General features: G+C 36.2%; 1 protein-coding gene and 1 long non-coding RNA gene across 2 annotated transcripts in view; one reads left to right on the top strand and one right to left on the bottom strand.

The window, feature by feature from the left end:
• The window catches only part of LOC126808779 (5'-nucleotidase domain-containing protein 3), a 457,910-nt gene that overhangs the window by 58,833 nt on the left and 382,616 nt on the right, over positions 1 to 16,461 (bottom strand). The gene's annotated exons all lie outside the window — the stretch shown is intronic.
• Positions 11,675 to 14,051, top strand: LOC130012848 (uncharacterized). The gene is made up of 3 exons (XR_008788091.1): positions 11,675 to 12,490; positions 12,974 to 13,124; positions 13,444 to 14,051. It is a non-coding gene; the product is annotated as an uncharacterized LOC130012848 (long non-coding RNA).

A 16,461-nucleotide genomic window follows, 5' to 3' on the forward strand; every position in this document is an offset into this window, starting at 1 on the left:
TTCATATTACATATGAAAGCTTATTGTTTCTGTTAAGATTATTATTGTTATTTTTTTTGTGTGTTTTGTCCACAAATCGGATTTCTCAGAATCTAACCATAGGATCGTTCTGAAACTTTTACCTATCCCCCCAAAAATGGGTGGAGGCTGTTGATTATTATATATTTTTTTAAAACGTTTTACGAATCCGAAATCACCGAATTTTACGAAGGAATGCATTTGACCTACAATGCTGTAACTCTGTGACTATTTGACCTATTTTACTAATTCTTTTTTCTTTGAGTATCTTGAAACATTTACTTCAAATCTGCAATTTCGGATTTTGGCATTTCGAAAATTTGTCGCTGTCATTTCGAACCGGAAGTTATTACCAATTTGACAACTTCTTTAATAGTTGTGCGATTTTCGTGAAATTTAGAATGTTAGTAGATCTTGCCAATGCGACTTCAATGATGTCCTCGGAAATTTTCTAAATTATCTCCCCTTGGTGAAATTAAGGATCAAAGTTTTCAAAAAAATCGACGAAATATAGGTCAAATTGCCTTGAAAATTTTTTTCTGTACTAGCTAAGACAGTACTGATGAGTACACAAAATATGGAGTTTGTCGAGCAAACCGGAAGTGCCACCATCTCAAAATGTGAAAAGTCCATACGGCTTTTGCAATATTTTACTTAAAGACATAAGAGTTACATTTTCTGAATGCTTGAAGGAAAGCCTAAAAATCTATCGATTTAGAATTTTGATTTAGGTCAACTGATGGACGCCATTTTGAAATGAAAATGAAAATTAGTGAAAAATCCACATTTATGGGCTTGAAAACATACACAATTGGTCGTGGCTTAGAGAATCTGTCTCCTATTACCGAAATTAATACATTTGAGGATAGCCTGGATCATGGTCGAATGTTTGGTATTTGAATATTTCAAAAATTCGAATTTCTCCTTTGATGTTTTCCGTGCCGACAAGGTTGTTTTCGAGTTTAGCTGGTTTTGATTTCGCGCATGCGCTACACAGGAACCAACGGTACCATGAGTACTAAATTCCGGCGAGCAACTTTTCACGTTGGTACCTAGGCACCCTGAAAATTTCGCCGTGACACCGGCACCGATTGTCCGAAAACCATGAAATTTGGACACAATACGCCCATTACCACCCCGGACTCTGTGCTTTACCCCCATTTTGATCCCATTAAAAAAAAAGAGTTTTAGCAAAAAAACGATTTTCGGAATTTAATATTGGTTTTAACCCTGTAATACCCAGACATGATATATTATTATAATCCCTATGAAATATTTTAATTATTTACTGCTATAATATGAATTATCACTTATTCCCCGTTAAATAAATATCGGTCACCTGGTGCCGCTGTACAACTTAAAGGACACTGGCCTCAAGTCAATTTACGGAGAGAGAGAGAGAGAGAGAGAGAGAGAGAGAGAGAGAAATGGGGTTTAACGTCCACTCGACACAAACTAGGTCATTTCGGGACCAACATATGGTTTAATTTTATTTCAATAATTCGCTTGCGCGTAGGGGTCTTTAGCAGTGGGAGGACCCGGAGAAAACCCACAAGGTTGGACAGGCGACCCTACTCCTTGCGTCAATTTACGGCTTCCATGAGGGGAAAAAAGTGGAATTTCGCCGTGACACCGGCACCGATTGTCCGAAAACCATGAAATTAGGACACAATACGCCCATTACCACCCCTGACTCTGTGCTTTACCCCCATTTTGATCACATTAAAAAGAAAAGAGTTTTAGCAAAAAAACGATTTTCGGAATTTAATATTGGTTTTAATTAATTTTGAAATTGGAAATGCAAAGAGATTTTATCGCCTCTTCCGTATGTGATAGGTATTGGTACTATACACATTATCCTTAAAAGACAATTTTTTAAACTGACCGTAACGATGCATCGACACTAGAAACCGAAATCGCCTATTTTGACCTATTTTGACTGCTGGGGTATCTTTCCGTACGTGACAAGGAGTAGGTCGCCCGTCCAACCTGTGTATTTTTTCAGGATCACCCGGTTTCCCCCCCCCCACTGCTAGACCCCTACGCGCAAGCGAATTATTGAAATAAAATTGAACCATACGTTAGTCCCGAAATGACCTAGTTTGTGTCGAGTGGTCGATCAACCCCATTTCGCTCTCTCAATTTTAGCACTCCTAACTCTAAAACTAAATGCAAGGAACGGGCCTATTTACAGAGGTCACAATTTTAACCTACATGCACACCTACATGATATACATATTATTATAATCCCTATGGGATATTTTAATTATTTACTGTTATAATATGAATTATCACTTATTCCCCGTTAAATAAATATCGGTCACCGGGTGCAGCTGTACAACTTCAAGGACCTTGGCCTCAAGTGCATGGGACCAACTCTACATTTTCTGAAATGTCAATAAAAGCCCTGGAATGATTTCATTTAAAAAAAATAATCAGAAAGTAAATCTAGTTTTATTTATATGCTATTTGTTGCCAGAAAATATATTTTGTTACGAGTCTAATTCAAATTTAAAAATAAACAATGGGTCTGAGGCATATTTTATTGATATATAGAAATTAATGCAGTGTTCTCATTATGTGATAAAAGAGTGCCAGAAATGTTTCGAAATTCAGCCATTTGTGTATTTAGTATATCAAGTATATGCGTGTATTACAAAGCTCTGATTTGTGTGATTTGTGTACACCCCGCTCCCCCCCCCCTCCTCGTGTCACTATCATGTACATATCAATTCTGCTGCCAACCCACCCACGCGAACATGACTAAATTATGAAACATTGTCTAGTCGTTTGTATGTTACGACAAAACGAGGCCAGCGTGGCTCATTTGCTGCAGAACGGAAGGCCTTGCAATGATTAGTGTCTAGTCGTTTGGATGGTACGAAAACCCGAGGTCAAAGTGGTTCCCCGTTGGCAGTGGTGAAGTATGGAAGGCCTAGCAAGGATCTGTGTCTAGTCGTTTCGATGGGACGAAAAACGCCCGTCCCCTCGTCCATGGTACAAGGATTAGTGCCTAGTCGCTTGGATGGTATGCAAAACAGAGGTCCCCGTTCTCTCCCTTTGTCTGTGGTTCTTGACCGAAGGCCCGACAACTAACTTTGCGTGCAGTTTTTTAGGTAGGACGAAAAATCGAAATCCTGTGTGCATATTGGCGTGCACGAAAAATAACCCTTTGCATTTGGAATTTTATGCACCCACCCCACCCTCGAACAACGCTTAACATAACATTTTGTTTTCACTACCTACATTGTAAAATTTGTTTGATTTCAGATGACTTAGCCCCGGTTTTTCACAGTGAAAGATTTTGATGAAACTTGACATGCATGTTTATAACCCAAAGATATGGTTCCTTTCGATATTTGCGCATATCGAATCGTAACTTCATGAATTATGGTCCCTGATTGTAAGAAAAATCACTTTATATTTCGCGTGTTCTCTATCTATCTCTCGGAAATGGAATATGGAAATACACAAGCTAGCTAGTGTATTACAGGTTGGTGGTGGTGGGGATGAGGTCTTCTATTTGCAATGATTTTTTGACTACAAAATATACGCTCTAACTCATTACTCAAACTACAGCAAAAAAAAAGCTGAACGGAAACCCGATTTTATATATTCTTACAATAGCAACGCACTTCGGGATTAACTTAGAAATGGTTCCACTACTGATGTTTTCCGCCTTACTCCTGCCACAGTAGTGGCTTGTCCTACGGAGTTCCTTTCCGCAAGTTTTTTTTAGTCAAATGACTACAAAAAGGTTACTGGCCTATGTATAGCTCCCTTAATTTACACATAAACTGACCTAAAACTGCACTGCACATATAATAAACCAATTCCCATTGAAATAAAGGTGAAGCCGTACCGCATAATTATATGATTTGATGAAACCCAACTGCTACCTGAAGTTTCTCGCCTATCGAAGTTATAATATCCGCCGGTGTCATGGCGGCTCGCACATTATAAGAATCATTGCTTTGAAAATGTAGAACGCATTAACACAAAGAAAAACTGATGGGTAACTAGTTTAGTGGTCCAGTCTTCACTATAATTTGTGATAGAATTACTTATTTAAAAAAAACTGAATGATGTAAAAATAAAAATGGTTGGAGTGCCCAAGTTTAGATTTGTCGTTGATTTCATAAAGATGTTAGGATATAGAACGTTAAATACTGTGTGATTCAACATGGCGGCCGAGGGGTTTAATATGATATAAGTACGAAATACATGTACATGTAGTACCAAATGGTTTATATGTATGAGAGTCAAGGTTTGGACTAAATGTCTTGGGGAAGTAGGGGGCGACTAGCATGTGCCTCTCTTTAGTGGACCGATGTGGGATTGCCCATTGTATTAACTGGACGGGTAGGCCTATTCACCTTCAGTTATGTGTCAATGTCAAATAAGCGGCTTCGTATCAACACGGTCGGCTCTGGGCCGGTTTAATTCTACGTATCTCTCGTAGCTGAGAGAAAAAAGATTTTTTAGCCCAGAGAATATCTTCCGTCAGAGTGGTTGTTGATTCATAGATTCTAATAACCCCTTTTGAAGTTTATATGAAAGCTTTGATATCTGCTATGCAGATCTAGTTATTATTTTTTTTCTTGGGGGAAGCTAGATCTCAGCAACTATAAGAGATAGAGGTTTGAAATTTGATTTTCTGTCGGAAAAGTGGTGTGCAGCTACTGCTTAAAGCTATTTCCAAATTTGTGCGCATAGCGGAAATGCGTCAAATCTTTAACGTGCACGAAAATTGAAAATCGGTCATTATTCTCTTAATTCTCAATGGATTCTTCAGATATTTACATTTTTGGATAGCTGGAGACATTTCTGAGCAGATAGCAGTTCAAAACTGTGGAAATTAGAACTTTTGTCGCTCTCATTTTTTTGGTGAAAAATGGAAAATTTTCAAAATTTTCTAATTTTTTTATTTTTGGGAATTTTGAAATTTCAGTTATATTTTTGGATAGCTGACATCAATCCGATTCCAACAATATAAATTTTTTTCTGAAATATTGACTTTGATTTTTCACTTTTTTTCGCATTTTGGTCAAATCGTAGAGTTCTTATTTTTTTAAAACGGCTCCAACGATTTTTCTGAAACTTCAGGAATATGAAGTCGAAGGACCAGACCAGTCCATGAACTATAAATGAAAATCCCCTAATCACCGGAAGTAGTCAAGAAAGGTATCCAAACTTTGACAAAATTGTGAAAAATGGGTGTCTGCGCGGAAAATGCGATGTATCAACAGGGTTCTTGTCGTTTAGTTAAAGTTTTATATCGTTTAATAGCCAATTGAATTGTCTATCAGATGTTTCTTCAGCGACAAGTTTCTATCAAAAACTAAAAAAGTTATGTGACTTTGAAAAGTAAGGTATTTTGCGATTTCGAGCAAATTTAGACGCATGTTTCTCGGAAACGCCACCTACAATTTTTTTAAAACTTTCTCAGTCGAGAGTCTAATGAGTAGTGTATCTTGTGAACACATTGTACAATTTCTCTAATTGTCATGGGTAGCCGAAAACAGAGATCAAAAATCGAAAACGTCGTATTTTTACGATTTGGAGCATTTTTAGAGGCCTATTTCTCGAAAAGTCAAAATAATTCTTTTTTGGAACTTCTTCTACAGAGAGGCCTATCAGTAGTGTTATATATAAAACCATTGTACAACAGTTCCAAATTTCAGGAGTAGCAGAACAAAGGGATCGAAAATTGAACACGGCACCTTTCATTGTTAAGCGAAACATAAGTAGGGGATACAATCTGTACGTTTTGTCAACGTATAGAGCCAATTCAAGAGTGCTTCTATCAGTGATGATATTTGAACTAAAATTATTTCAACTATGAGTGTTTTCTTCTATCCAAAATATGGGTGTAGTGACCCTGTAATAGAAATAGTTGATAGCTGTGTGTAATAATTAGTCTTTGAATTAATATTGTTGCTTCTTTGTCAAATTTATCTTATACCGGTAATCATCTGGACAGAAATCGACGGTTCGCGCTGTTTATAAGAAAGTCCAATTTGTTAAGCGGTTGCAGTAGTATCGAATATTGCACCTATGATAAAAGGCATGACGTTGTTTGGGAAAAAACTCTATCTGTATTAGTGACGTCAAATCTTTTACGTGCAGGAAACCAGAAAATTGGCGATATTTCCTTGATTTATTTTTTTTTTTATTTCAACAATTCGTTTCCGCGTAGGGGTCTTTAGCAGTTGAAGGAAACCGGAGGACCCTGAGAAAACACACGAGTTTAGACATGCGACATACTCCTTGTCACGTTCAACTGGGGAATCGAAACCCAGACAGTTGACTCAATGACAGACCGTATGATACAGCGCAGTCCCAAAGGCTGTAGCCTACCGTGCAAATTCCAGCCAGCATAATGTATCTATATAAGAAACATTTATTCCTACTGGCGATTTACAAACAGTCCCCAAGGCTAGCCTACCGTGTAATTTCCAGCCAGCATAATGTATCTATATAAGAGACATTTATTCCTACTGGCGATTTACAAATTTTGCATGAAGAAATTAAATTCATAAGAACAGAAACACGACTAATGCACAGTATCATATTGATTATAAAAGTACAATGTATATATTGGTTACACTATATATGTCACAAAACAACAATCATTAGATAATAATAATTATTTACTAATTATTAAATCATTTTAAGAGGTAGGAGTTATCCGTTGTTTAATTTAACAGTTATATAATTACTTTTCTCGGAAAAGCCGCCAATGATTTCTTTCAAACTTGCTCAATCGAGATTCTACTGGGTAGTGTATTGTGTGAAACCCTTGTACAATTTTTCTAATTGTCATGGGTAGCCCAAAAAAGAGATCGAAAATTGAAAACAGCGTATTTTTACGAGTTGGAGCATGTTTAGGGGTCAATATCTGAGTTATGCTAGAGTGTGGGGTTTTTTTTGGGGGGTGGGGAGTGGTGGGGATAGTCTTTTGTCATATATCTGGCGATCGTGTGACGCCTTTGCGACCGTGAAAGCCTTCGGCATTGCGCGCAATTCTAGTTAGGCTTTCACCTTCGGTGAAAGACTATTGTTATTACTAAGATTAATATTATTAAGCTTTCATATTACATATGAAAGCTTATTGTTTCTGTTAAGATTATTAAGCTTTCATATTACATATGAAAGCTTATTGTTTCTGTTAAGATTATTATTGTTATTTTTTTTTTGTGTTTTGTCCACAAATCGGATTTCTCAGAATCTAACCATAGGATCGTTCTGAAACTTTTACCTATCCCCCCAAAAATGGGTGGTGGCTGTTGATTAAATATATTTTCAAAACGTTTTACGAATCCGAAATCACCGAATTTTACGAAGGAATGCATTTGACCTACAATGCTGTAACTTTGTGACTATTTGACCTATTTTACTAATTCTTTTTTCTTTGAGTATCTTGAAACATTTACTTCAAATCTGCAATTTCGGATTTTGGCATTTCGAAAATTCGTCGCTGTCATTTCGAACCGGAAGTTATTACCAATTTGACAACTTCTTTAATAGTTGTGCGATTTTCGTGAAATTTAGAATGTTAGTAGATCTTGCCAATGCGACTTCAATGATGTCCTTGGAAATTTTCTAAATTATCTCCCCTTGGTGAAATTAAGGATCAAAGTTTTCAAAAAAATCGTCGAAATATAGGTCAGAATGACCTAAAAAAAAAATTCGATACTAGACAAGTAATTACTGATTCGTACACAAAATATGGAGTTTGTCGATCGAACCGGAAGTGCCACCATCTTTAAACGTGAAAAATCAAAAAGGCTTTTTTGCTATTTTACTTACAGACTCGGGCGTCATATCTTCGGAATCCTGGAAGGAATATCTAAAAATCTATCGGATCAGAATTTTGATTTCGGTCACGTGATGGTCACCATTTTGAATTGAAAATGAAAAATAGAAGCAATTTGAAGGGCCGGGACTTTGGAACACAAGAACTCTCTTTCTAATTAAGCTAGAATGTTCAAACTTGGTGTAGGCGTTCACTAGGTCAATGTCATGATTGAGTTCAAAGATGAGCATTTTTTGCCTAGGGTAAGCAGAGATAAGCAAGCTGACTTGTTGATTCTTTAGGGCACGATGACATTGGTTATAATGAATGGAGGGCGATGAAACTCTTGTCAATCGAGAGGCTAATAGCTGGCCTGTTGTGTGAAATCATTGTATCATTTTTTATTCGAATTTCTCCTTTGATGTTTTTCGTGCCGACAAGGTTGTTTTCGAGTTTAGCTGGATTTGACTTCGTGCATGCGCTACGCTGGAACCAAAGGTACCATGAGTACTAAATTCCGGCGCGCAACTTTTCACGTTGGTACCTAGGTACCCTGAAAATTTCAAGGTGATACCTGCATTCGTTCAAGTCGTTTGTTCTTGTCACCTGCCTTTCGTCGTTTTTTTTCTAAGTCAATTTACGGCTTCCATGAGGGGAAAAAAGTGGAATTTCGCCGTGACACCGGCACCGATTGTCCGAAAACCATGAAATTTGGACACAATACGTCCATTACCACCCCGGACTCTGTGCCTTACCCCCATTTTGATCCGATTAAAAAAAAAGAGTTTTAGCAAAAAACCGATTTTCGGAATTTAATATTGGTTTTAATTAATTTTGAAATTGCAAATGCAAAGAGATTTTATCGCCTCTTCCGTATGTGATAGGTACTGGTACTATACACATTATCCTTAAAAGACAATTTTTTAAAATGACCGTAACGATGTATCGACACTAGAAACCGAAATCGCCTATTTTGACCTTTTTTGACTGCTGAGGCATCATTCCGGTGGTCCAAATATCTGGAATTTCTAGCGGTTGGCTGCGCCACGATGATATTTATCACATACTAAATTGAGAAAAATCCTCAGATATCAAGAACAATAAAAATTCGATAAAATACGGCAATTTTTTAAGCAAAAAACCTTTGATTGTTGGGGGCGGGTTTTGAATTTATTTTGAACGTTCTCGGAATCCAACACTCTTCTATTTTTAATATGTGATAGCTAGAATCCCAAGGTACATTCTGTGCATATTTGAAGGCAATCGGAGCACAGGAACGTTGCCTGGGCAGAGCAAATCAAAGGCTTCTTCGTCTTATGACCTTAAACACTGCGTATAAATTTAAAGTCAATCGGATATTAACAGCAAAAGGGGGGCGACGACAATATACGACCACATTTCAATGTGGGCCTATAAAAAGTAAATCATTGCCAATAGAAAAGACCCACCTTTCCCCCAACAACAACCATGTAATGCACTAGCTATAATGGGGACTTTTCTGGAACACAGCGAAATGGGTCTTTTAAAATGTTCACAAGTGTATCACAAGGAGGGTTTGCTTCTTCTCTATGGGACACCCGATACCACTTCTCAACGAGGAATTCAGTCACACAGCCAACACCATTTTGTATGTTTGTGTAATCTTTATTCAGTATAAATCAAGTAATACAAATAAAAAAATACTTGGATTGATGAAAACATAATTTTTGAGAGTTATTCATACATGTAGCATAATTGTTCTTGTTTAAAAAATGTACATGATTACATGTTTGTCATAAACAACATTAAATAAACAATCATGTTTCTTCACGATAACAGTAACAGTATAACAATTGTATGAAATATATTTTCCTTTATTTTTTTTTATTTTTAGAAAGGCCACTTCCTTGGTTTAAAATATATCATAAATTGTAGTTATCTAACATATACTTCCATGTATGTTTATCTAACAGATTACCACGTCGCCTTATCTAACAGAGAGTAAATGGTATACAATATCAAATTATAATCTACCAGCATTACTTGTTTCAGTAATTTAATCGTGTGTTATTCTTGTATTTAAGTGAGAAGAGTGAATAAACTATCATGGGTTGAAACAAATATATTGGAGTAGAAATAAACATTGTATATTGGTTTGTAAATAAATAATTGGTACAGATAATGCAATGTCATACAACATACTTTTTGGATTCGGTACAAATACAACCTTTTTATCATCAATGAAAATAATGTGATTTCAAAGTAACGATGAATAAAAAAACATTGCTTATATAAAGTACATGTAATTGGGTTCATTTAATTCACTTTGTATCTATAATATACATGTAGTATTAAACAATAAATATATTGATTAATGCCAATTCTATACAAATCTCATAGTTGTATTCATGTTTTCTTTACCATAACAAGAAACAGTACAACAGATTTAGTAACAATATATTCCTTTCTACATCCGTCAGAGTGGTTGATGATTCATAGATTCTAATAACCCCTTTTGAAGTTTATATGAAAGCTTTGATATCTGCTATGCAGATCTAGTTATTGTTATTTTTTTTTTGTGTTTTGTCCACAAATCGGATTTCTCAGAATCTAACCATAGGATCGTTCTGAAACTTTTACCTATCCCCCCAAAAATGGGTGGTGGCTGTTGATTAAATATATTTTCAAAACGTTTTACGAATCCGAAATCACCGAATTTTACGAAGGAATGCATTTGACCTACAATGCTGTAACTTTGTGACTATTTGACCTATTTTACTAATTCTTTTTTCTTTGAGTATCTTGAAACATTTACTTCAAATCTGCAATTTCGGATTTTGGCATTTCGAAAATTCGTCGCTGTCATTTCGAACCGGAAGTTATTACCAATTTGACAACTTCTTTAATAGTTGTGCGATTTTCGTGAAATTTAGAATGTTAGTAGATCTTGCCAATGCGACTTCAATGATGTCCTTGGAAATTTTCTAAATTATCTCCCCTTGGTGAAATTAAGGATCAAAATTTTCAAAAAAATCGTCGAAATATAGGTCAGAATGACCTAAAAAAAAATTCGATACTAGACAAGTAATTACTGATTCGTACACAAAATATGGAGGTTGTCGATCGAACCGGAAGTGCCACCATCTTTAAACGTGAAAAATCAAAAAGGCTTTTTTGCTATTTTACTTACAGACTCGGGCGTCATATTTTCGGAATCCTGGAAGGAATGACTAAAAATCTATCGGATCAGAATTTTGATTTCGGTCACGTGATGGTCACCATTTTGAATTGAAAATGAAAAATAGAAGCAATTTGAAGGGCCGGGACTTTGGAACACAAGAACTCTCCTTCTAATTAAGCTAGAATGTTCAAACTTGGTGTAGGCGTTCACTAGGTCAATGTCATGATTGAGTTCAAAGATGAGCATTTTTTGCCTAGGGTAAGCAGAGATAAGCAAGCGGATTTGTTGATTCTTTAGGGCACGATGACATTGGTTATAATGAATGGAGGGCGATGAAACTCTTGTCAATCGAGAGGCTAATAGCTGGCCTGTTGTGTGAAATCATTGTATCATTTTTTGAAAATGTCCGGGGTAGCCGAAAAAAGGAGATCGAAATCCAAAAAGTCGTATTTTTACGATTTGGGGCATTTATAGAGGTCGTGTAAAGTAAAATAAAGCATGCATATACATATATTATTGATATTAAATATATCATATAAAAAACTAAACAATGAATCAGCTGTCATTGACCTGAAAAGAAAGAAAGAAAAAAAGAGTATCTGGTCTTACAGCTAATCTGGGATTATTTCGTCTGAGACAAGGAACAGTGCGGGGGGGGGGGGGATGGTGGCAAAAAAAAAATAACTTAAATAGAATGAAAGATATAATTAAAATAAATTGGATAGAGTCAGGTAAGAATAGTAGTAGGCATAAGGTTCAAATAAAGCATAGTATATTTATAAATACATTTTATAATTCTTTATTTCAAATCCATTAAGGGTGATATAAATTTATTCGTCCGGGATTTATTTGACTCGCGCTGTTATAAAGCGTAGGGAAATAACTGGTGATTGGTCACCATGGGCCAATCAGGAGCTCGTATTGTGAACTGCTGACCCGACCTTGAAAGTTGTAAACAACAACACACATGTGTAATGGCTGCGCCCATGAAAGAACGTGAATCGACTGATATTTCATCAAATTTACGCTGTATTATTCATTACCAAGGATTTAGAAAGGAACGAGAACAATTATTTACAAAATCTCGCTGGGATAAATTCCGTGAATGTGCCCATGAATGGCTAAAACTTGATGGGCGAGCGAAATGGATAGCTGAACAGGCGACTTCGGGTGATATAATCAAACAAGGAATTTATCGACGCGCCAAAAGATACTGGATTTCACCCAACATGCTACAGGCCTTTTACAGACAAATTCCGAATTGGGTCTGCCCGTAATCGTATAGATAAAGAAAAATTAAAATCCCCGGCTACAATCCAACCAGGGAATAGCGGGAGTGTAGACGATCTGGGACCTAGCTCTCCAAACAAATTACGCTCCTGAAGCAAAAAGAAAGAGTAAATCGGTGCTGCCTGTTGTGTGTATTATATGTAAAAAACGTGACAGATTTGTCACTGTTGGAGAAAATAGGAAGAAGGATGTATTAACACAGACTCAGACCCAAACAGGCTCAGGTAGGCCTAATGTTAATATTATGTTACTTACTAAATTTATAATTATTACTAATAAATATTAAATATATTCATCCTACAGTTTTTAATTATTGTGTTGTTGTTTTTGTTGTAAATGGAATCAGAAGTGCTACTGCAATCACTGTAAAATTGTTATGAAGCTAGCCATTAAAGCCCTTTACCCCATTTGTTGATTTGGCACAGTCATTGGTTAAAGTGTTGCACATTTGCTTGCACAAGGGATGAAACATAGAGAAGTTAACTTGTTTTTTATTTTCTTGGCCCACTTGTAGGTGCCTTGCTAAGACGATCTGTCTCTAGACCATTTCCGCTCACACAAAGGATCTGAACTAAACCGCATGCCAGAGTTGACCAGCCAGGTACATGTACATGTAGGCCTCAAAGTGACATTCCCTCCCCCACCCTTGAGCACAAACAACATTCAACGCTATATGGTGTATAATTTGTTTGCAAATTTGTTTGTAGGCCAACTGTTGAAAGCTGCTGAATTGAAAGAGGATGAAGATATTTTAAGGCATATCAGAGGGCAAGATTGTGTGGCCATTGAGGTCAGATATCACCAAAAATGTTATAGGCAATATACATGTACTGAATTTCTTAGACAGTTATCAGAAAGGTAAATATTTGTGATGTTTTTTTTATTTGTATTCTCCGCCTTCTTGCCACTGGTATTATTCAAATAAAACTGAACCATGGGTGAGTCCTGAAATTACTATGTTTTTGTCCAGTGGACGTTAAACCGCAATTCTCCTCTCTATCTCTCCTTGTACTGCTAATGCCTTCCTGTCTTCATTAGCTGGTTTCTGCATGAAAATAAGATGTTAACCCCTGTGTAAGTGTCTTTTTCCTCTGTTGTACGAAATTAATGAGAGTAAACCAAGCTCCAGAATTTTGTTTTAATTGTGTACATGTATATGTTTATTTATATTTTTCAGCAAAGATGACTAGCCCTCCGTCGAATATTAAACCACATACAATATATTCTGTGAAGATGTCATAAGAGAAATAATCATAAATGGCCAGCAAAGTTGTCTTGTACAGAGAGAGAGAGAGAGAAATGGGGTTTAACGTCCACTCAATACAAACTAGGTCATTTTGGGACTAACATACGGTTTCAATTTTATTTCAATAATTCGCTTGCGCGTATGGGTCTTTAGCAGTGAGAGGAAACCGGAGTGCCCGGAGGAAACCCACGAGGTTGAGAAGACGCCTCTATCTCCATGCCACATACGCTCACACCTGGGATCAAAGCCACAGCCACAAGCCAGAGGTGACCGACCAGCTAGAGGTCGAAGCGCGGCACTCTAGGCCATCCCAAACCCCCTTTCTTGTACAGACCTGTGCATGTGTAGTCAATGTGAAAATGAAAAAAAAAACTGTTAAAGAGACCGAATTTGATGTTAATACATTTAGTAACAGTGATGATGATAATGAACATTAACTTTGATGACATTTGATGTGCAGAGTAACTGTTTAATTTTGATTTTCAATGATTGTTTCACTTTAATAAATAATTTCACAACTGTTCATCCTGTTTTCTAACCTTTCCCTTCATTCCAGCCCAGATACACAATTATTTTTTTTAACTTATATCTACATGTATGTTTGTAATTTGACCATTAATCATATCCGAAATAGTAGTTCACAGCTACATTACAGTTGTAAAAATACTGTAGTGGCTAATTGAAAGGGAACATGTATGTGGGTTTAGAATGTTTATCTTAGTGGAAAAAAATCATGTGGTTCAATGCTTATAAAGTGCTACTGATCTCCATTATTTCAAAAGCATATCACTCAACTACTGTCAAACATATCCCCTGGCTAGAATATGCTACAAATCGACTCTAGCATGTTCCATACAAGCGATAATTTCTGAGCAAACATCCAACAACCAACCCTAACAGGCCCTTGAGATCCAACAAACAAAATAATTATTGGGCTTGTTTGCCCACACCTGGTCTTATGATTCATACAAGACCTGATAGTCTATCAATTACAGGCATTTGACAGAAAGGGAGATAATTCTTTTTTACCGTTAATGGATTTCCACAATTCTTTATTCACCCATGACATTTGTGTTTTGAGCATTTTTATTTACATCAAAATCTGTCCAATAAACTGTTCATTGCCAAGGATGAAGGCATGAGGTGTTTTACCAACTATTTAATTTTATGTCAACTTCAGAATTGTTAGTACACAAATAGCATTTATTTGACAATTTTGACGAATTTCATCTGGCCCTAAATCAATAAATTGCAAACATTTTGCTTGGAACTCCCAGATTTTGTCTTCCTGGCATCATAAGCTTTCCAAAAATGTATAGTTTTTCTTTTATGGAAGACCGTGTAGCGGAGTTGTGTTTCTAAGCTAGCTAGAAATTTTGGCTGCAGGCCTACACCTCCCAAGCTAAATTTCCCTCATGTCATCCTGTATAGCAAAGGCATATGCCTGTCTTAATTAACCCAGTACTAAACACAATTTACTTGTTTAATTTTTCCAGCATTTTTCAGGATAGCTGATGGGATGCGGGTCAAGTTATGCCACTTGTCTATTTAATTATTTACCAGTGAAAAATCGAATTAACTTCACCAAATTTTTACTCATTATAATGATTTTTTTTTTTTCTGTTCATATTATTTCTATGACATGTCACAGTGACTGTGAATATGAAAGCTTTAATATCTGCTTAGCAGATCTAGTTATTGTTATTTTTTTTTTGTGTTTTGTCCACAAATCGGATTTCTCAGAATCTAACCATAGGATCGTTCTGAAACTTTTACCTGTCCCCCCAAAAATGGGTGGTGGCTGTTGATTAAATATATTTTCAAAACGTTTTACGAATCCGAAATCACCGAATTTTACGAAGGAATGCATTTGACCTACAATGCTGTAACTTTGTGACTATTTGACCTATTTTACTAATTCTTTTTTCTTTGAGTATCTTGAAACATTTACTTCAAATCTGCAATTTCGGATTTTGGCATTTCGAAAAATCGTTGCTGTCATTTCGAACCGGAAGTTATTACCAATTTGACAACTTCTTTAATAGTTGTGCGATTTTCGTGAAATTTAGAATGTTAGTAGATCTTGCCAATGCGACTTCAATGATGTCCTTGGAAATTTTCTAAATTATCTCCCCTTGGTGAAATTAAGGATCAAAGTTTTCAAAAAAATCGTCGAAATATAGGTCAGAATGACCTAAAAAAAAAATTCGATACTAGACAAGTAATTACTGATTCGTACACAAAATATGGAGTTTGTCGATCGAACCGGAAGTGCCACCATCTTTAAACGTGAAAAATCAAAAAGGCTTTTTTGCTATTTTACTTACAGACTCGGGCGTCATATTTTCGGAATCCTGGAAGGAATGCCTAAAAATCTATCGGATCAGAATTTTGATTTCGGTCACGTGATGGTCACCATTTTGAATTGAAAATGAAAAATAGAAGCAATTTGAAGGGCCGGGACTTTGGAACACAAGAACTCTCCTTCTAATTAAGCTAGAATGTTCAAACTTGGTGTAGGCGTTCACTAGGTCAATGTCATGATTGAGTTCAAAGATGAGCATTTTTTGCCTAGGGTAAGCAGAGATAAGCAAGCGCTGATTTGTTGATTCTTTAGGGCACGATGACATTGGTTATAATGAATGGAGGGCGATGAAACTCTTGTCAATCAAGAGGCTAATAGCTGGCCTGTTGTGTGAAATCATTGTATCATTTTTTGAAAATGTCCGGGGTAGCCGAAAAAAGGAGATCGAAATCCAAAAAGTCGTATTTTTACGATTTGGGGCATTTTTAGAGGTCGTGTAAAGTAAAATAAAGCATGCATATACATATATTATTGATATTAAATATATCATATAAAAAACTAAACAATGAATCAGCTGTCATTGACAGATTTTATATTATAAGCATGGTCAGTGGAAGGTCAGCGTATTGTCTAACTTGAACTCA

Source organism: Patella vulgata, chromosome 1 (assembly GCF_932274485.2).
Source record: "Patella vulgata chromosome 1, xgPatVulg1.2, whole genome shotgun sequence".
Classification (NCBI taxonomy): domain Eukaryota; kingdom Metazoa; phylum Mollusca; class Gastropoda; family Patellidae; genus Patella; species Patella vulgata.